This window comes from Peromyscus californicus, unplaced genomic scaffold (genome assembly GCF_007827085.1).
Source record: "Peromyscus californicus insignis strain IS unplaced genomic scaffold, ASM782708v3 Scaffold_22__1_contigs__length_63687245, whole genome shotgun sequence".
Lineage (NCBI taxonomy): Eukaryota > Metazoa > Chordata > Mammalia > Rodentia > Cricetidae > Peromyscus > Peromyscus californicus.
This window is the reverse complement of record NW_026294525.1, coordinates 13,354,820-13,376,304: the sequence shown is the minus strand read 5'-3', so window position 1 is coordinate 13,376,304 and position 21,485 is coordinate 13,354,820.

Below are 21,485 nucleotides of genomic sequence, written 5' to 3'. Positions count from 1 at the left end.
GCTAGCTTTTCAGGCTTGTGGAACAGGACATATTCTCAGCCTTCACTCAAGAGCCATTGACATCATTCTCAGGTACTTCCTCCATCCTCTTAGGTAGGTGTTTAGTAACTGAGAGACCCAAGGGAGACAGACCTCCAAGGTTCTATATTCAAGATCTACTTGGACACTAGCATGCTCTCTCATTACTTGAGCCAGTTCAGTATCTTAAATTTCTCTCCTCAACTTGAAAAGACTTCCAGGTTCTAGTTGAGGTTTGCATCTGACATTACAGCTTCAAAAATCCAGACAGGAGGTATGCACACTACCGTTGTTGGTTGTTTTTGCTCTTTTGGGCAGCCCCACCACCCAGCTACCAAGTAAATCACACATGGAGGCTTATTCTTAATTATAAAGCCTTAGCTTGGCTTGTTTCTTGCCAGCTTTTCTTAACTTTAATTTTTCCCATCTACCTTTTGCCTCTGGGATTTTTCCTTTCCTTACTTCTGTATAGCTTACTTTCACTCTTATTCCATGACTGACTGTGTAGCTGGATGGTTGATCATAGCAATCTCCTCTCCCTGTTCTCTTGCTCTTTCTTCTTTTCCTCCCAGATTTCTCTTTCTCTTTATTCTCTCTGCCTGCCAGACCCACCTATCCTTTCTCCTACCTCGCTTTTGGCCATTCAGCTCTTTATTAGACCATTAGGTATTTTAGACAGGCACAGTAACACAGCTTCACAGAGTTAAACAAATGCAACATAAAAGAATGCAACACATCTTTGCATCATTAAAACAAATGTTCCACAGCATACACAAATGTAGCACATCTTAAATTAATATGCTACAACACACTACTCAGGCCCACCTTACATGTTTCTGGTCTCCTGGCCAGCATTTCTTTTTGTTGCCTGACTTCCAAATTCTTGAAAACTATTTTCTTATACTTTTACTTCTCTCAAGCAAAGGGCAACACCCACTTCTTAGAACCCCATCTCCCCTGGAAGCAGAAGTCCTTGGACTGAAGTCTAAATTCACACACTGCTGGTCCTAAGTAAGAAAATAATTTTAATGTGACATAAAGTGCTATGCTTCTGCCCAAGTATTTATTGATTGGTGAAGGAAAGGAAGCTGTGGGATTAATAGGAGTGGTAGAGGGTTTATAGTTCTTCAATATTTTCTCACTTATTCATGAAAGGGAAGAGAAATGGTTCTCTCAGTAAAGACATCTTAGTCTCCAACTTGCGCCTGCTGAGTACCATGGTCTATGACGTTCCCATCAGCTGCAGCAAAAGGTGGTTTCCCCAAATGCAGTGTCTAGACACCACTTGTGTGTCATGGATGTCTTTCTCTGCCTTGAGAACAGCAGAATCACTTGGGAAATCAGAGAGCAAGAACTGCACTCAGTGCTGCCATCCTTTCCTGCTTCTTTTTTTTTTTTTTTTTTTTTTTTTTTTGGTTTTTCGAGACAGGGTTTCTCTGTGTAGTTTTGGTGCCTTTCCTGGAACTCACTTGGTAGCCCAGGCTGGCCTCGAACTCACAGAGATCCGCCTGCCTCTGCCTCCCGAGTGCTGGGATTAAAGGCGCGCGCCACCACCGCCCGGCTCTTTCCCGCTTCTTTACAGACTTCAAATTGCACTTGGATTGAAGTTCATAGAGGTTTTAATAAATGTAAACACCAGGAGCTCATAAGCCGTCCCCTCACCTCTATAACTGTAATTGTTCTTTATTCTTCTCTTCCCTAAGGAATGCTGACATGGAGCACATCTGGAAACAATTTTTCACTCTCTTTCACTTATGTGCTCATTTAATAAATATTTATTGAGTGTTTACTATGTCCTGTCACCATCTGAAATACTAAGTCCATAGTTCATGAAATAAGGACAGTCTCTTCACTAATTAAGTTTACACTCTGATGAGGAAATGGGTGAACAGGTGGACAAAATGAGTATGCTTAATATCAATTGTGATAGATACTGTCAAGTAAATCGGCAATGAGATATGCTACATAATAAAAAGACAATTAATTTTGTTACTATAGGTGAGCCCTCTCTACTACACTGACATATAGGGAGACCCACTGATTGAAGAAAACTAACCAAAAGGAGAGCACAAAGGAGAATAGATTCAGGGACAAGTTCATTAATGTAGATTTGAGAAAAGAGAGAACTAGGTGTGTTCAAGAAATGAAGTAAAGCCACTGTAGCTGGAGCTTGGCTAGGGAGAGGTGAGACCTGAATGAATTTGTAACCTGTAACTCCAGCAATAACAGGATAGTTCCCTGAATACTCACAGACTAGTTAGCCTGGCCTACATGGTAAAGTTGCAGGCCACAGAGACTCTGTGTCAAAGAAAACATGAAAAGTACCTGAGGAGTGACCCACAAAATTGTCCTCTGATCTCCTTACATATACCTTGAACAGGCATAATGGCATCCACCCATCCAAATGCCCACTGTTCCCACCCTCACCTCCCGCACAAAGACCTCTCTAACTTTCACAGGTACACTGCATTAAAATAAACAAGAGTTTGGAGGGTCAAGTCTAAATTGATCAGCATGATGGAATCATTCCACAGCATGTACATTGATCAAAACAATGTATCATACCCCATAAGGATACACAATAGTTGTTTTTATCTAGGAAGAAAATTTAAAATATTTTAGTGACTATGAAATGTACAATACATCACAATTTCAAAAGTGCTTTATAAGTTTTATGTAGATTAAGTTTATTTGAATAGAGGTGAAAAAGAAGTGTGTTTTGTACTATATAATGGGAAAGTTAAAGACCTTTTGTAGGAATAGAGGGGGCTGGGATGAAGTGGTTAGTTCCATGTAGAGGTAAATAAACAAGGACAAATAACTGAATCCCTTATGTATCTAAGTTGATGCATTTAAACAACTAGGAACCTTTTATATGGAAATGGAAAATTTTCTTCACAGTTTTCCTCACATATAAAAGTGCTCCAGTAATAAAAATGTATCTAAAGAAGCAAAAATCAAAGCAAAATTAAACAAGAGTAGAGGTAAACCTACTAACCCGGAGGCTAACGGAGGGGGATCAATAGGAAGGAAACAAGGGACTCAGTGTGTTTGGATAGAGGGTTTGTTTATGAATGTTTACAAGGGTTAAGTATTTCCTATAGTACTAGGACTATAGGCTTCAGTAAATGACAATTGCCCTTGTTTGCCTCTTGTGATGACACTGATCAAAGCAACTCGGGGGAGAAAGGGGCTTCTTTGACTTACAGCTTACCGTCCATCATCAGAGGAACTCAAGGCGGGAGAGAGGAACACAACTGGCTACTCGCCATGGCTTGTTAAACAAGTTCTTAGACAACCCAGGCCCAACTTCCCAGGGATGGTACCGCCTTCTGCAGATGGGCCTTCCCCCATCAATCACTAATCAAGAAAATATCCCTCAGACATGGCCACAGGAGAATCTGATGAAGATTAATTCCTCAACTGAGGTTCCCTCTTCACCAGTAAGTTAAGTTGACAATAAAACTACAGTAACAACCATTCAGATATTTTCTCTTAAGGGAAAGGACACTCCTGTCACATGTGTATGCTTATGGGGTATGATACATTGTTTTGATCAATGTGTATGCTGTGGAATGATTCCATCGTGCTGATCAATTTAGACTTGTAATTCGAGTGGACAGAGATGCTTCAGCCAAATCGCCATATGACACTTTTGATCTTATATCTGAACATAACAAACTAGAATTTTAATTGCAAATCCTGGCAAGGTTGTCTCTGGCTCATCACCGCCTAGGCACTGGTTATCATCCAGGCTCCCCCTCCCTTCCCATAACTCACGTTGTTGTCCTTGAAAAGAGAATGAAGAGGAACGCCAAAGGTTGGAAGCCCTCCAGGTTCATTTCAGAGAGAATATTCCACAGAGCGTGCAGGCACAGGGATCTGGTCCAATGCTGTAAGCTCCCTCAAAGTCTGCATTCCAAAAGCTCAGTGGGAAGAGGAAAAAGTGAAAGGAGAGCTGTTGCCTCAGGTGGGCTACTCTTCAGAGTGTAGTGATGGCTTTGTCTGAACTAATTGCCTCTTTCCCGCTAACAAGAGAATTTCGCCAATTGAACTCAGCTGAACTGGGTCTCGAAGATGATGAGGAAAGGCCCTGCTTTTATGTAATTGTAGCCTCTTGTTCTTGTGGCTGTCACATGCAATCGATGTCGTTGTATAAGAAGGACCAGGCTTCGCATCCATTAAAGTCTTTGCTATTATGTGGAGTATGGAACTCTGAAACTTTCTCAGATGGTAACAGAAAGAGCAGTGAAGGATGAATGAATGAAATGGGGCAGAAAAAAAAAACTTATTTTGTTGTAGAAATCTTTTCTACCTAGTTCGCTGAAGGGATACTGGATGCTCATTTCTTGAATGTTGTGAGTCTCCTTGGTCTCTGTGATGTGAGAGCAGGCAAAAGATGAGCAGAAAACACAGAAAAGGTGATTAACAATTGGAAGAGTTAAATGGTGCTGCTGCTGCTGCTGCTGCTGCTGCTGCTGCTGCTGCTGCTGCTGCTGCTGCTGGTGTGTCTCACTCCTCTCTCTCTCTCTCTCTCTCTCTCTCTCTCTCTCTCTCTCTCTCTCTCTATTAAAAGGCCTTGGAATAAGGAATGGTTAAGTCAAATTTTGATTTTATATAAATCATTTCATAGGCTGCCTGGATATATTTTTAATTTCGTCATACATTTAGAAGCTTGGATAGCTCACAGAGGAATGTAGGGCTCCTAATTCTTAGAAATTAGATATTTAGAAAGAACAGCCAGGGGGCAGACAGAAAGAAATAAAAAGTGTTTTTGTTTTTTTTGTTTTGTTTTGTTTTGTTTTTTTTTTTTTTTTTTTTTTTTTTTTTTTGGTTTTTCGAGACAGGGTTTCTCTGTGTAGCTTTGCGCCTTTCCTGGAACTCACTTGGTAGCCCAGGCTGGCCTCGAACTCACAGAGATCCGCCTGGCTCTGCCTCCCGAGTGCTGGGATTAAAGGCATGCGCCACCACCGCCCGGCCGAAATAAAAAGTTTTAACAAATGAAAATTTTGATTAAAATGTTGGTCTCACTATAAATATAAACTATTTCATCCATGTCTGCATGCTTACCAGTGTGCACATATATGTGTATTTATAAATGACCACATGCCTAAAAAATTTAAATCTAGGCAATTTCAGGTGAAATAATACATATGTCTCAATTGCATAGATGTAATAGGCAAGAGTTTAGAAAAAAATCACCGTAACAATTTTTAAAATAGCTCTGGAGTTTTCCATTTACTCACTGGGACATTTTCATCTATTTAAAGGCAAACATCTTATCAGCCATTGGATTAGGAGACAAAGAAGACCCATGTATTTATTTCATAGATGGACTACTGATACAGATGGGACTATTAAAATCATGTTATAGAAATGCGAGCAGAGAGGATTTTAAATTGGATTTAAGTTTATCTGTGAGTGAAGTGTCCATTTGATGAAAATGAGTGATACTAGAGGGTCAAGATGACTCAACCTTCCAAATAAATGAAGCAATACTGCAACTATTAACTGAATCATTTATCATTGGACTGTAAATTATAAATTTAAAATCTTCAATACCTCTTTCACTGCTACTGCACAGCAGAGGAGTCTTTGCCTTAAGGACACAAACGAGGAGAGAATTATTGGATTTTTAGTACTTACAGGTTGAGACCAATTCAACAGATTTAAGTATTCACAATAGCTTCTTCAACAAAGACTGAGACTAGGCTAATTAACAAATTGTAACAACCTAGGATATTTTGATCTGGCTTTTGTTATTCTCTCATAATTTCATATATAATGTATTTGAATCATACCTCCCACCTTTTATATTCTTTTATCCCTCTCTACCTCTAACAGAATCCTCTTCTCTAATTTCATGTCTTCTCCCTACCCGGTCTCTGTGTACAGGTGAGTTTGTGTGTGTCCAACTGCATTTATTTAGGATTGTGTGTCTGCATGAGCATTGGCAGTATGGTATTGACTTCAGCAAGGGCAAATTACCAGTGGCCACACCACTGAGTAATGTGACTCCTCTCCCTCAGCAACCATTAACTGCCTATAGCTCCTCAGGAAGGGGAGTGACCTGTCCTATCCATAATGGAATATCGAGGAGTTCAGTCTTATGCTGACCTTATGTGGGTAGCACTGCTGCTATTTGTTCATGGATACCACACCCTTACATTTAGAGGACAGTGTTCCACAGCACTCCTTCCTATCCTCTAGCTCTGATATTCATTCTGCCCCCTTTTCTGCAATATTCTGTGAGCCCTTAAGGGGGTATTATAGATGTCACTTCTAGGGTTGAGCCCTCAACTTATTCTCAGCACACTAACCAGTTATGGGTCTTTGCATTAACCATTACCTACTGCAAACAGACACTTCTCTGGCCAAATCTGAGAGTAGCACTCAGCCATGCATATAAACATAAATATTTAAAGGGCAGTTTAATATCATGTCCATTTACCAAAACAATAACAGATTCCCTCTAAATTCCCTTTAACCATGTTTAAAGTACCCCACATAAATGTCTCCTGTGGAATATGTTTAAAATACAGTCAGAAAGCAGTTGATTACCCCATAACAACTACACCACTATTGCTTGAGTATGGACGCCATGGCTATCATGTTGATATTATAGTTAACAGGGTTCATAGCTGGATAGGGCTGTTGATGACCTTTCTCCCCAGCAGCCATTATGAGAGCTAGCTAGCCTTGAGGATGCTTCCAGCTCAGTTCCAAGTGTGTAGTATTCTCAGCAACAGGATTTTATCATCTAGATCTGGTAGTTAATCAAGAGCAATGGGATGGCCTCTACAGTCTCAGATTTTAATGAAAGGGTTTAGTTGACAAACGCAAAATAATTAGAGTCACGGAAATAATTTTTTCCAATTGCTTTTAAGCTACAAACTTCCACAATATAAGTAATTAAAAAATATTATTTCTCAGGAAAAAGCAGTCACTACACTGATAAGCTTTATTCTGGGGGATGAATGGATACACGTGTTCTTGAATGAAGAGCTATTAAGAAATTTTAAAGTAAAAAGACAAATTTTCAGTTTCCACTTTGGGCAGAACACTGGCCTTCGTGATGGTAGAGGCAGACCCCAGAATGAGTCACCCAGGGACAAAGAATCCCCAGCTGGGAAGGCTCACTGGGTCACCATGATCTGGGCACAGGATCAGAAACATCCCATTGGCCAGGGCCACTTCCTGACAAGGCTTCCAAAACTAGACCGTCTTTCTCCAAGGCCGACACAGAGAGCCAAGGGCCTCTTCGTCTCTAGCCGCCTTTCCCTAGTTAGGCCCTACTATTTTCTTTTTAAATCACAATTTAAGAGCCAATTGGAATGGCTTTCTTTTTCTCTATTTAGACAAAGATATAAAAAGCCCATCACTTCATCTACCTTCAGCACACCCCTCTCAGGACCTCTCAGATACTGAATGTTTCACTGTTACTTCTGCTTTTGTGAAGTCCCCCATCTTTTTCACTTCTGGGTGTCCTGTACCTTAGGCTTCTTGCTTGTGAGACAAGAACCAGATGGGAAAGAAGTATTTGCTCTGTTTCTCTAGAGCTGTGTTGGATAATCACCTCTCCAAAGGGTTATGTTCTAGCACCCTGGAGTCTCAGATGCAAAGTTAGAATTTTTGACATAATTTCTCAGTTATCCAATTATATTTCAATCAATTAAAAATGTTCCCAGACTAGGGATATATTTTGGTGGAACAGCACTTCCCTAGTATTTATTTATACACTTATAAATGTAAGTGAAAGTGTTCTAAAAACGAAGGAAGGTGAGCATCTCAGTCAGTTTGGGCCACTACGACAGAATACTGTAGGACTTTAAGACTTAGCTGCTTACACAGCAGTGGCTTGTTTCTCACAGTAGGCCTGTTTGTTGGATGCTAGCAGGGCCAAGAGTCTGTGAGGGTCCTCTGTAGGTAATTTTCTTCTTTCCATGTCTTCACATAGAAGACAAAAGAGAGAAAAAGATCTCTCTTCCCTTATTACAGGTGTAATAATCCAATCATGAAGGCTCCAAGCTCAGAGTCTAATTACATCCCAAAGGCCCCACTTCATAATAATATCACAATGAAGTAAAAGGTTTCATATATGAATGGGACTCACAGGGACCCTACCACTTACTAACAATCTATTGACCCTAAACAGATTCTGGGAGAGGCCTAGGCATAATATCCACTTGTAAAGCTATAATGAGATGACTAGAATTTCCAAACTCAAGGTCATACAGATGACCCTAAACTGTATGAGACAGCAAACAAAAACAAAACCAGGAAACAGGAGAAAGAGTTTTGTAAGGGGTTGGGGCCAATAAGGATGGGAGAGGTAATGGGGAGGAGAGTGACCAGAAAACTCAGTTTGTATGTTATGATATTGTGAAAGAATGAAGTTTATTAATAAAAGAGCATATGAGTAGAGACATTGACTCAATAGCATGTGCATGAGCTAGCTTTCTCTGCCCTTGATGATACAGACCCTGGACACAAAAGACAGTTTTCAAAAGGAGGTAAGTAGACAGCCCCAGAAATGCTTTTTTATTTCAGCCAGCAATTAAGAGATAGCAATAATAAAGAAGTGATATATAACAAGACCCACAAGATGTGACTATGAAACTTTAAAAATGTGATTCTAAGGATGCTTCCATTTAAATCATTCATATGCTGGTATCTGTAGGAGAGAGAAGAATATGTGAAGTTCTCGAAGCAATGTCAGTTAGGTGTCCCAAATGATCAGCCCATCTTGGCAGAACTTAAAGAAATAATTTGTGGCTTCATTCATCCAAAAAATGTTCATTGAAAACCAATTTCACAGTAGAAAAAATTCTCTACCTCCATGAAGTAAAGGTTAAGTGGTAGAAAGCAGTGGACACACAACTAAGTTCTAATTTGTTAGACAATGATACATATTAAATAAAGTGTGGAATAAGTGCTAATGATGAGTCCTTCATTGTTGACACAAAAATTGCTGCGTTCAATGATAGGTAAGCATGTGTGTCTGTAGCCACTCCCATGATGACCTTGTCTAAGGTTGGCTGAATGAAGCAGACCACAGCAAAGGCAACGGGGCACCTGTGCTTGACCGACATTTGTCTCAATCTCATGTATGTACCCTAATCTGACCTTTAGGGCTTTAGAAAAGATTAGGAGAACATGTGGAAACAGCCTAGGTCTAGTGGGGATGTCTTTCTGTATGCTGCGGATGTGTGTTGCTCTGATTTGGTTGATAAATAAAATGCTGATTGGCCAGTAGCCAGGCAGGAAGTGTAGCATAGGCAGTGTAAGCAAAGAGGAGAATTCTGGGAACAGGAACGCTGAGTCAGGAGTTGCCAGCCAGACACAGAGGAAGCAAGATGTGAAGGCAGAACTGAGAAAGGTACCAAGCCATGTGGCTAAACATAAATAAGAATTATGGGTTAGTTTAAATGTAAGAGCTAGTCAGTGGTAGGCCTGAGCTAATGGCTGAGAAGTTTTAATTAATATAAGCCTCTGTGTGTTTACTTGGGTCCAAGCGACTACAGGACTGGCAGGTGAGAGAGATTTGTCCTGACCATGGGCCAGGTGGGACACAAGAAAGCTTCAGCTACATAGACCTCTTGAGCTTTTCCGACTGTATCTAGAGCATCATTGCTTTCCATTCATTCTACTGTTCAATGAACGCGGATGTATGTTGACTTCAGCATCACTATGACAAAACATGTGCCCTAATCAACTCAAAGGAGAAGTATATCTGGGCTCATGATTTCATACCATAGTTGTTTGGCTCTGGGACATGAGTAGGACACATCAAGACAGCAGGAGCAGGTGGAGAAGCTCTGCTTCTCACCTCATAAAACACAGGAATCAGAGAGAGCAGAAGAGTCACTGAGTGCTAGGTGTAACCTTGAAATGCATGTCCCTCGGTGATCCACTTTCTCCAACTAAGCCTACTTCCTAAACTCTCCAGAAACTTCCAAAAGAAGTTTCCACCACCAGCTGGGGACCAACATATGAGCCTGTGAAGGAACATGTTCACCCATAACAATGACATTATTGATGCTAGAAGCAAAGGAGCAGGCAAGTGATACTAGCTACTGGGACAGAGACCTGAAGAATCGTGTAAGAAGAATTAGGGTCAAGATGCACCTTTAAAAAGTGGTGACTAAGCCGGGCGGTGGTAGCGCACGCCTTTAATCCCAGCACTCGGGAGGCAGAGCCAGGCGGATCTCTGTGAGTTCGAGGCCAGCCTGGGCTACCAACTGAGTTCCAGGAGAGGCGCAAAGCTACACAGAGAAACCCTGTCTCGAAAAACCAAAAAAAAAAAAAAAAAAAAAAAAAAAAAGTGGTGACCAATTGAGCAATTTGATTCAATTGGTCCATATCTAAGGAGGTAAAATATCTGATATAATTACTCCAAGTGCAAAGCCCATGAGGCAATATGGTGGTAATGAGAGGAAAGGTAGAAAGTGAGATCCCAGACCTCTCTGGACAGGGAAAGAGGAGGGTTGCAAATCTTATAGTGCTTTGTATTAAGTTATTAAAAGTACTTCTATTTTACTTTGAGAAGTCACTTAGTGGTCATGGGGAGAAACATAACTACTAGGTATTTAAGGGGCTTTTCACCATGAACAAAATGCTGGTAGGTTCGTGGATGTCCCAAAAAAATGAAGGGTAATAAGACATACAGAGAAATACAAACTTACAATCAATGAGAGGAACTAAAAAGCTGTACATGCACAATTGCACATGCACTACATAAACACTACACTTGTTGCCCCTTATGATAAATCCAATGACTTTCCAAGGTAGGGAGGAATAAAATCTGCTTAGTCTGAACTGAAAAGGAAATTGCCTAACTAAGCGGAGACTTCACCGTACGCTGTTGCCACACACGTGAGTGCCAAGTCCACTGCATACTGTGTCCTTTTGCATTGTGTTTATATTTCTAAGGCATGGTCTGGCATTTAGAATTTTAAAGTGATGTAGTTACCTATTTACAGTAACTTAATATATGCAACCCCAAACACACACACACACACACACACACACACACACACACACACACACACACACACACGAAATTAAAATTCTTCCAAATAAAAAGAAACAAAAATCTGTCATACCTTATGTTCAGGAGTAGTTGACCAACATATAATGGACTCCATAGTTTGTTTGTTTGTTTGTTTTTGGTTTTTGTGGGTTTTTGTGTGTGTGTGCTTTATTTGGTTAAACTTTGGAGGGTTTTTATTTTGTTATGTTTCTTTTGGGGTGTGGTATTATTTTGTTTTCTTGGTTGGGGGGGTTGTAATTGTATTAAGTTTTTGATTTTTGAGAAAGAACTTAAACTTGGGTGGGTAGGGAGGCAGAGGGATCTGGAAAGACCTGGAGGAGGAGGAGAATATGATCAAAATATATTTAAATTTAAAAATTGTTTTAAATTATAAAAAATATGATATAATTTTAAAATATATGTAATCATTAAAAATATGCCATAAATAAGGAATTAACAAAATCACAAATTTTGTAAAGTTAACATAAAAAGCAATGTCATCCTTGTATATATACATAACTAAATATAACATATAAGATAAAAGAAAGTAAACTTGGCAATTAGCAAATATAATAATTAATATAGTAAGAACAGTAAACAGCTGAACTAATTTCCAATAAGAACATCTAAACTTTAAGAAAAAAAATCTTAACTAAACTTAAATGAATGGAAATACATATCAGATACTTAGTAAAACCATATTATAGATAGCTTTCCCTGAGGTGATGTACAAATTTAATGAGATAACACTGAAATGCTTTAAGCATTCTTTTTGAAAACTAGAAAAGTTAACTGTTTCACTTGAGGAAACAAATATTGAAAAAGGCAGGGAAAATACCTAGTAGTCTCAGCAGTTATTAAATATGAAAAATTTCTCACAATAATGTGGAACTTATAACAAAAAACTAGATGGATTAGTGGGATAAAATGGAAAATTCAGAAACCAATTTTATTTCATATCCATAATATATAAAATCTCAAAGGTGACAGCTCAAGTTTCTTAGTAAGTGATGTAACAATAGCTTGATAATCAAGTGGGGAAAACATAAAGGCTACATGTGCCCCTTTCGCCAGACATGAGAGTAACTTCCCAAAGTATCAAGATTATTCTAAAATAATCGATACTGCAGTACTGAAAGTTAATTAAAATTATGTCTTCTATCATCTCTGCTGTGTGTGGTGATTGTTCCCAAAACGTCCATGTGTTAAAGGCATGGTCACCCAGGCGGTACTATTGGAAGATGGTGGCTTTTAGGAGGTGGGACTTTACAGGGCACACCTAAGTAAATGGGAATCCTCTCAAGGATTAGGAACTGTTGCCTGTTCTGTCTCTGTCCCCTCTCCTCCCTCTCCCTCCTCCCTCTTCCTCTCCCTCCTCCCTCTCCCTCCTCCCTCTTCCTCTCCCTCCTCCCTCTCCCTCCTCCCTCTCCCTCCTCCCTCTTCCTCTCCCTCCTCCCTCTTCCTCTCCCTCTCCCTCCTCCCTCTCCCTCTCCCTCTCCCTCCTCCCTCTCCCTCCTCCCTCTTCCTCTCCCTCCTCCCTCTCCCTCCTCCCTCTCCCTCTCCCTTTCTCCCTGTGAGTGCATTAGTTTCTTGTCCTGTTGTTGTTTTAAACTATCCAACAAAAGCAACTTGAGATGGACATTCGAGAAGCACCCTTTAATCCCAGCACTGGGGAGGAGGGGCTGAGTGCAGAATCAGCTGGATCTTTGAGTTCAAGGCCAGCCTGGTCTACAGAGAGAGTTCCAGGGCAGCCAGGGCTACACAGAGAAAAACCCTGTCTGGAAAAACAAACCAAAAACAAACACAGCAATTTGAGGGGAGGGGAAAGATCTCTTTTACTTACAGTCCCGGGCACAGACCATCACGATGGGGAAATCTGGACAAAAGACGAATAAGGCAGTTGGTCACATGACACCTGCCCTCATGAAACAGGAAGTGGTGATTTCTGGTGCTCAGCTCAAGTTTTTTTGTTGTTGTTGTTTTGGTTTGGTTTGGTTTGTGTGTGTGTGTGTGTGTGTGTGTGTGTGTGTGTGTGTGCAGTCCAGAACCTAAACCAGGGAATGGTGCCCCATGGGTTCGGGGTGGGTCTTCCCATCTCAATTAACATAATCAAGAAAATCCCCCACCAGCACCTGTAGAGGTTTGTCTTCCACATGAATCTAGACCCTGCTGAGTTGACAAGCAGTATTAAACACGTGAGGCAGGCGAGTCCAGTTCCCTTCCACTACAATGTGTTCTCTCCTCCGACTGGGACTGCTAATAACATTAAGTATTGTGTTATAGTAATGGAAAGCTAATATAATTTAAAGGTAGGAAAATATGCCTCCTGTAATCATGTTTGGAAGTAAGGACGTGGAAAAGGATGAGCATAAATATATAACATAAAATGATTTTGTATGGCAAATTGAGAAAACATTAAAGTGGTAATATCCTTAAAATATAAAGAGTTCATAAAATAAAAATAAAAAGATGTCTCTATTTTAAAGTGGGGTGGAATATTGACCTGAGAAAATTGAGCAGAAAATTAAAGGCCAGTAGTTTCTTAGGAAAGGTAGGCAGTTTTGCTGGAAATACAAAAGCAATTAAACTTCCACCAAAATACCATTTCCTACTGAATGGGTAAACCCTCTGAAAGGCTGAAACCATACTGTTAAATTAAGGAAATGTCAGCACTCAGATAAATCTCTTCCAGAGTTGTAATGTGTGTGTGCGTGTGTGTGTGTGTGTGTGTGTGTGTGTGTGTGTGTGTGTGTGTGTGTGTGTAATTTACCCCAGAAGTAACTCTAGGAATCCCCATGAACGACTAACACACAGGACTCACAGGGCTACATGTTAGCCTATTAGCTGAAATAACAAAAGCCTGAAAAGAGTTCAAACTCCATGAAAAAAGTAGAGTACATCCACATCCACACAGAGCAGGTGGTTGCATCTATTGGAAAGAATCAGCAGTGTCTCCACATACCATCATATACACTCACAAGTATCTAGGTAGCAGAGTATCAAACACGGAAAAAGCATAGGAGAGAAAAGAGGATTGAAACTGTGTACTGTGTAAAAAAACTAAGAGTGAAAGGGACACTATATGTGTGTATGTGCATATATATATATATATATATATATATATATATATATATATGATTAGGACTTTTGAAATATACAGAACAAAAACAGATTTTCCAAAACAATTGCCTTTAATTCAAAGTGCAAGAAGAAAAGGAAATGGATAGAGAGGCACTGACACCCTTTAGATTGTACTTTACTGTGGTTAGACTTAATTCGGACGATAATTTAAACTGTTGATGGAACATAATTCTGTAACTTCTAAAACTGCAGTTGAAGAATTTCCACTGAAAATGTTTTTTAAATCCCGGAATTCTAGTTCAGCAGTATAGCGTTAAGTTGTTTCCTGGAGCTGGCAATACATCGCGGAAATTTCAGAACACGTGAATTGTAATACATGGGCCCCGTTTTCACTGTGTCTGGTACTTTAGTGCTCAGCAGAGAGAGACTGAGTCTGGTGGAGCCTGGAACTGAAAATCAGGTTGCCAGCCAAACAAGCAAACAATAAACTTATTTATAAGCATGAAATGCCAGCAGTTAATAATCATGTCCAGAAATAAAAAATTTGTTCCTTTAATGGCCCTGATCTAATTTACGTCATCAAATACAAACACACCAGAAAGTCACCTAATTTGGTTTCTTACTCAGCTATCAGTCTGGTTTTTGACACAAAATTGACTTATTTTCCTTGCTAGTATTTTATACTTTTTACTATCTGATATTATATTATCTTTCCTCTTCTCTCCTCCCCTCCCCTCCCTTCTCCTCTCTTCCCCCTCCTCTCCTCTCCTCTCCTCTTCTCTCCTCTCTATCTTTAGAAGAGAAGCCACAATAAAGCAGAGCACTTTTTGTTGTTTACTATTTCTACCAAGTATCTGGTACTAATATGTAGCACATGGTTGATGCCAAATAAGCACTTAAAATAAATGAAAATACGCAGGTTATCTACTTCCCATCCCTGGAAAAGTAATGTGTTCACAGCACGTTGGGTCAAGTCTATAACCCAGGTATCAGGACAAATAGCATTTGGTCTAGACTTTTGATGACACTGAGTCTGGGGGTGCCTATGTGGTGGTAGACAGTGGCTAAAGTAGCGTGCTATGAAGTCCTTTGAGATACCTTCTCATAGCTCCTAGGTGTTCACCTGGGTAGACAAGTAGTCCAGTCACATTTCTCCACATAAGTGCACGTATGGTGTCTGGCACGCAGTTAGTCCCAAGAAAACATGCCATTCCTATGTGTAAATTGCCCGAAGGGACAAAGAAAAGAAGTCTGAAGAAATCATGATGACTTCCCACATCTGTCTTATTCATGTCCACATCCTGCTGCAGTCCACACAGGTGACTTGTCAAATTAATGGGAGTGTCAGGTTATTTATAATTCAATTTTTGAATTACAAAAACAGTAATGAAATAACATATACTAAATAAAACCTACTAAATCAGACCATTTATATGAAAAGGATGTGTTATTTTATAATTGATGCATTTCATCTTCTACTCACATACACAGTGAAAGGCACCAAAGCCATCTAGTACGTAACATAACAAACTTGTTCTTGACAGGTCACCTGAAAAAGAGTCACTGAGTCTTCTGATTTTTGTTTGACATTTCAGTACTGACACACTAGTATAAATACAGAGATTTTTTTTCCTATGAAGAAAATATTCCCATATTCCAAGTCCTTTCTCCTTTCATATTATACCCCGATCCTTCCTTCTGCCTATTTTCTGGTTAAAAATGTAGAAATCCAAACCTGATTCCACTTCTGGTAAATAATAAAAATACACTGACATACCTAGGCTGACCCAGGAGAGATCACCGAAGAGTCTCTTTCAGCAGAATGTCATTTTCTCATCCAAACTGTAGGTCCAGGAATGAAGGCTCACCTGCCTAACTGCTCTATGTTTAGATAAGACACATTTCTCTTCCTGTTTGTATACTCCGGGAAAGATAAGGCCTATTCTACACATCTGTGATGGGGCTCTTTCCCCAAACAGCTCAGCCCTTCTTCCCCCATCCATTATTCTCTTTCTGAACACACAATTTCTCTCTTACAATTTTTCTTTACTAGATATCAACTCACCCTGACAGTATCCAGTATCATCATCATCAGTGGTCCTGATGATGGATCCTCTGTAATTCAGAGACCTCTGGGGCTTTTCTGAGCTCAAATGTCTATTTGCGTGTTTAAAAGTAACTCTAAAGCCTTTTGGTGTTCCATGCCTGTATTCACAGAGTCAGGGAGGTTAGATGGAGGAGGAGTTTATCGGGAGTGTAAGAACAGCCTGGGCTATAAGGGAAATCTTTCCTCAAATACAGAGAGAGACAGACAGAGATAGAGAGAGAGAGAGAGAGAGAGAGAGAGAGAGAGAGAGAGAGAGAGAGAGAGAGAGGCAGAGACAGAGAGACAGAGAGACAGAGAGACAGAGAGAGAGAGAAGAGAGAACCAGAGAGAGAGAGAGCATTGATCTCCCCTTAAAATATTTGACTGCATGTAAGAAGGTGTTTTCTAACATATTGCATGTATACTGATACAACAAATTAAATCTTTCTTTTTTATGAGAGTTACGTATTCTAATATATGGATGCCAAAAGGAAAGTAGTCTATCAAATCAATCAATCATTTTGTACCATTGTATATTTCTAGCAATACTTTCTTCTTCAAGAACTAATCTTTAAATTGCCTTTAAAATGATATGCCAATTAGAAATAGATCCATCCCCACACTTTAAAGCTGAGTATATATTTTTTAAACTTCAAGACAAAAAATTATCTGAGAATAATATACAAACTCGGCCTGAATGAGTTCCTTATAATTTCAGAAAACCAATTTGCTGCTGTCAGAACAAATAAAGATTTAACCAGGTGTAGCTGAGTTTATGTCATGTCAATAGTGACACGTAGGTCCATCTCCACCTGAGAGCTGCTGAAAGCACTATTGGATAGTTCCAGAATTTCTGTGGTCTCCCTTTAGGAAACGTCTGATATATTGCATTTAGCTCATACTTGCCCACTTCCGATACTCTCCTCTCTGTATAAATTTCATCCAAGAAAAAGACATTTTAACATATTTGCAAAGAATTATCAAGCTTGGTCTTTGCTCTTAAGGTACTTATGTTGTAATAAAAAAAAAAAGGCAAGCTGTCTGGAGACGTGGAGTTTTAGAACATTTTTGTTAAGTTCAGAAAAAAACTGTATAAAAGATTCTAAAAAGACACATGTCTGTCTTTCCAAGAATTTAAATCGTGGATATTCAAGTAGTATTACCTAGGACAAGCTTGGTCAGGTTCCTTCAATCCAAAGTCTTAGTATTTGCCTAGAAAGGAGGACAATGTGTAACCATATGCTCTTAAAGGGGAGAACACATAATATTGGCCAAATATATGTCAGTATCCCCCCCCAACAAATTCATTTTTAACAAAACAAAACAAACAAGCAGAAATAGTTCATGGATATCCTACTCCCAGGTATACTCTACAGAATATAGGGAGGTAGTGAGAGAGGTTTGGTCTGTGTAATGTCTTCACTGAAGAAGAAACATTTTATAAAGCTAAGAATGATCCAGAATGAAAATATAGCATTAAAATATATCTATTACTTTCATGGTTCCTAGAAGAAAGGGTTCTAGACAGACAGTAAGGCAAAGTTTTATTGGAATAGCCCTCTACTTGCAGACAGCTACAGATGAAGCTACAATATGTGGCCCCCCTCCCCCATAGTAAGAAGCAGGTATCTCGGCCACTGAGAAATTGTCTATTAATTCTAAGATCATCAAGTTTGTTTTACCCTTGCATCACAAGCAAGAAGAAAAAAATGGTAAAAACTTCTTTGACACTTTAATCCTATCAAAAGTCCTAAGAAGGAATTTGTATTTCTTTAAATAATATTTCAAATAGTCTGTTAATGTTGACAAAAATTATTGACAGCCGGGCAATTTCTAATTTTATTATAAAAGGAAAAATGGCACAAGAGCATTAAGCTCTGAGATTCTCTTCCTCATGCGTCTACAATGCTTTTGATCACCCATTGAGACTGCTTCCCTTCCTGTGGCAGCTGAGAGATGACTGAGGATTTGCTACATCGCCCCCATGCTAGACCACACTGTCAGCAGAAATGGTACTCCACAGCCAACAGCTGATTCTTAAATATCTACCATGTAACAGCAGAGAAAATGAGCAAAACACCAAGGAATGAGGGAACACAGCACACATTAGCCACCCACTGTGTCTTAGCACCTCAGTAGTCACGTGTGCCAACTACTAGATGCTCACATTTGTCCTGTTTGATGTTTTGTCAACTTGACACAAGCTGGAGTCATTTCGGAGGAGGAACTCTCAACTGAGAAAACTGTCTCCATAAAATTGGCCTGTAGACAAATCTGTCAGGCATTTTCTTGGTAGATTGATGTGGGAGGGCCCAGTCTTCTGTGGGCAATGCCACCCCTTAGCAGGTGGCCCTGTGTTATAGAAAGGAAGCAGGCTGAGCAAGCCATGAGGAACAAGGCAGTAAGCAGCATTTCTCCACAGCCTCTATTTAGGTTCTTGCCTCTCGGTTCCTGCCTTGAGTCCCTGGCCTGACTTCCTTTGGTGATGGAATGTGTAAACTGAGATAAACTCTTTCCTCCCCAGGCTGCGCATAGTCACGGTGGTTTTAATCACAGCAATAGAAAGCTAACTATGGCAGCACTCCAAAGAGCAAAGCACAGTGAGTGGCAGAGGTGCAGCCCTGGGGGTGGCCCTGAAGATGCCAGGATGTCAGCTCTGCCCCGCAAGTTATAGCGACCCAAGGAGCAGGGTCAGCAGTGACACAGTCACCCATCTGTTTCCTAAATCTCATTTGAGTAACATTATATAGGGTGAGTGTGTGGGGTGGAAGATAGATCAGCGTCAGAAAAGGTTGAACTAGGGAAGTGATACCAGCACCACGAGTACATTTTTAAGATCTAAGTCAGTGATCCTGGTAATTAAATATTGGGATGAGAAGGGAGTGGAAATGGCCTATGATATTGCTTAGTAAATATTTACATCATGCTTAAATATGCTGGAAATTCTCACAAGCACTTTACTAATCCAAACCCATTTAATACTTATGTAAAATGTCTATGGGGTAGACACTATTAGGAAGTAAAACCTATGAATGTTTCAAACAACAGACCATCAGTGAAGTACATAAGTTGGGTATGGCCATGCCCCTTATCCTCAATTCAAAGATAATTTTACCGTGAACAGAAACTAAGAGTTTATACCCTTACCTACTGCCAGGTACCGAGGATGGAGGGATGATACAAGGATGGTGGTTCCGTTAAGAGAATGATGCTGCTCCAGGAAGATGAGAATAGTTGACACATTGTATCTCCAGTGAACATGTTCACCAAACTGATGCACATAGGAATCTTACTCTCTGTGATGAAAGATGGAGCTGGGGATATAGATTGGCTTCATCACCACATACACAAAAATGCAGATGAGCATGGTTTGAGATCGCTGTGAAGGGCATGCTGAGAAGATGAGTGGGAAGAATGCCGAAAACACCCTGTGTGAGATACAAGCAAAGGAAAAAAATAAACCGTAGGATAAACAGAAACAAAACTGGAAAATTGGAAGTATAATAAATGAGGAGTTGGGGAGAAGGAGAGAGAGAGGGGAGAGGGAAAGAGGAAAAACAAGAAGAGCGATAAAGATTGAAATGCCAGTAAGTTTAGCCTTATTAAAGTCCCTGATAGCCTCTGAAACAGAAGGTTCTGATATTAAAGTATGGGAGAATAAATAGGGTTGTGAGAAAACAGAGAGAAAGTAGGCAGGACGTGGCTTAGAAACAGAAACCACCTTACAACTTTACCTTGGATAGCTTTCAAATAGTTTTCAAAAACAGGGCAGCCTTGTGATATCCAAGGTAAAGTTGTAAGGTCTTCTGTGCATAGGAGCTTGCATGGTGCTTTGAAAGCAGAGTTGAGTGCTAGAAGAAATGCCATCCCTATTGATTTCCTTGTGATCTGTGGAGTGTGAAGGTTCAGAGAGAGTGGAGAGGGAGGGAGGAAGAACAGACAAGAAGGGAGCCCTGAGAAATGGAGACAAGAATGCAGGTTAAAGCAGGGCAATGGTGATGCACACCTTTAATCCCAGCCCTCAGACAGAGGCAGGCTGATCTCTATGAGTTCAAGGCCAGCCTGGTCTACAGAGTGAGTTCCAGGACAGCCAGGACTGTTGCACAGAAAAACCCTGTCTCAAAAATTCAAACAAACAAAAATAAATATGAAGGTTAATAGGATTTTAGTGGAAGTGGAAGAAAGTCATTGAAGGCTGTGGGGTACAGGAGCCAGTGCTCAAGGAAAGAGACCTGGGTGCTGCTAGGCAGGGGCATCCATGCATCTCTGCTCTGTGGATTAACAGGAAACAAAAACAGAGAAGCCAGAACATTTTTATGATGGTGTAAATTAATAAGCATGAAGATATGGTTTATGGACCCTGGAGGTCTCTAAGAGTCATGAAATCAACAAGGTAAAAATTTATTTTAACAATTCTATAAAGTCATGAGGCTTTTATTAGATTAAGTTGGAGATAGTATGGAAAGCATGGTTGATAAAGCTGCCAGCACTGTGAATCAACTCTGTCCGCTACTCACCGCTGTCTTCCTCACATTCACGATGCAATAAAAAGAAAACAAGCCCCACCCTAGACAGATACATCTCTGCACTTTGACAAGTTGTGAGCTTCTGTATTAACCACACCCCACTGCACAGAGATGCTTCTCTGTTGAGGTCTGAACGTTATCCTGTATAGAGATTCATATTTAGAAAGCAGTTTGATACCATGTCCATTAGCAAACTAACAATGATAGATTTACCCATGGATTCTGTGAGCTCTACAACCGAGTTCTTGGCCAGATTTACAAGACAGGGGAAGAGTTTATTCCTGTGGATGGGGCCTTAAATCTAATCAGAGAGTGCTTATTACCTCTATGACACTCATGCTATATATCTTGACAGGCTGGTCATTATTGTAGCTGGCAGGAGTCACAGCTGGGAAAGACTGATGACCACTCTTCTCCCCATAGTGACCTGAAGAGCATCTTCTGGTACTGGGAAAGCTGGCCGGCAGAAAGGAAGCTTCCAGAACAGTATCCACTTCACTTTTCCAAGTCCTGCGACCAAAGTGTGTGGTATCCTCAGCAAAGGGGGTCTCATCGTCAAGTCCCGGCGGGCAACCAAGAGTGATGACGATAGCTTATGCTGCTGGGGAGAGTCTCATCCCTTCTGCACCAACAACTGCAAGAGAGAATGGCATCGATGAATGAACAAAAGCTAAGTTTATAAAACTTCAACCACTGGAGGCTGAGGAGATGGCTCAGCAAGTGGAAGGACTTGTGCAAGCAC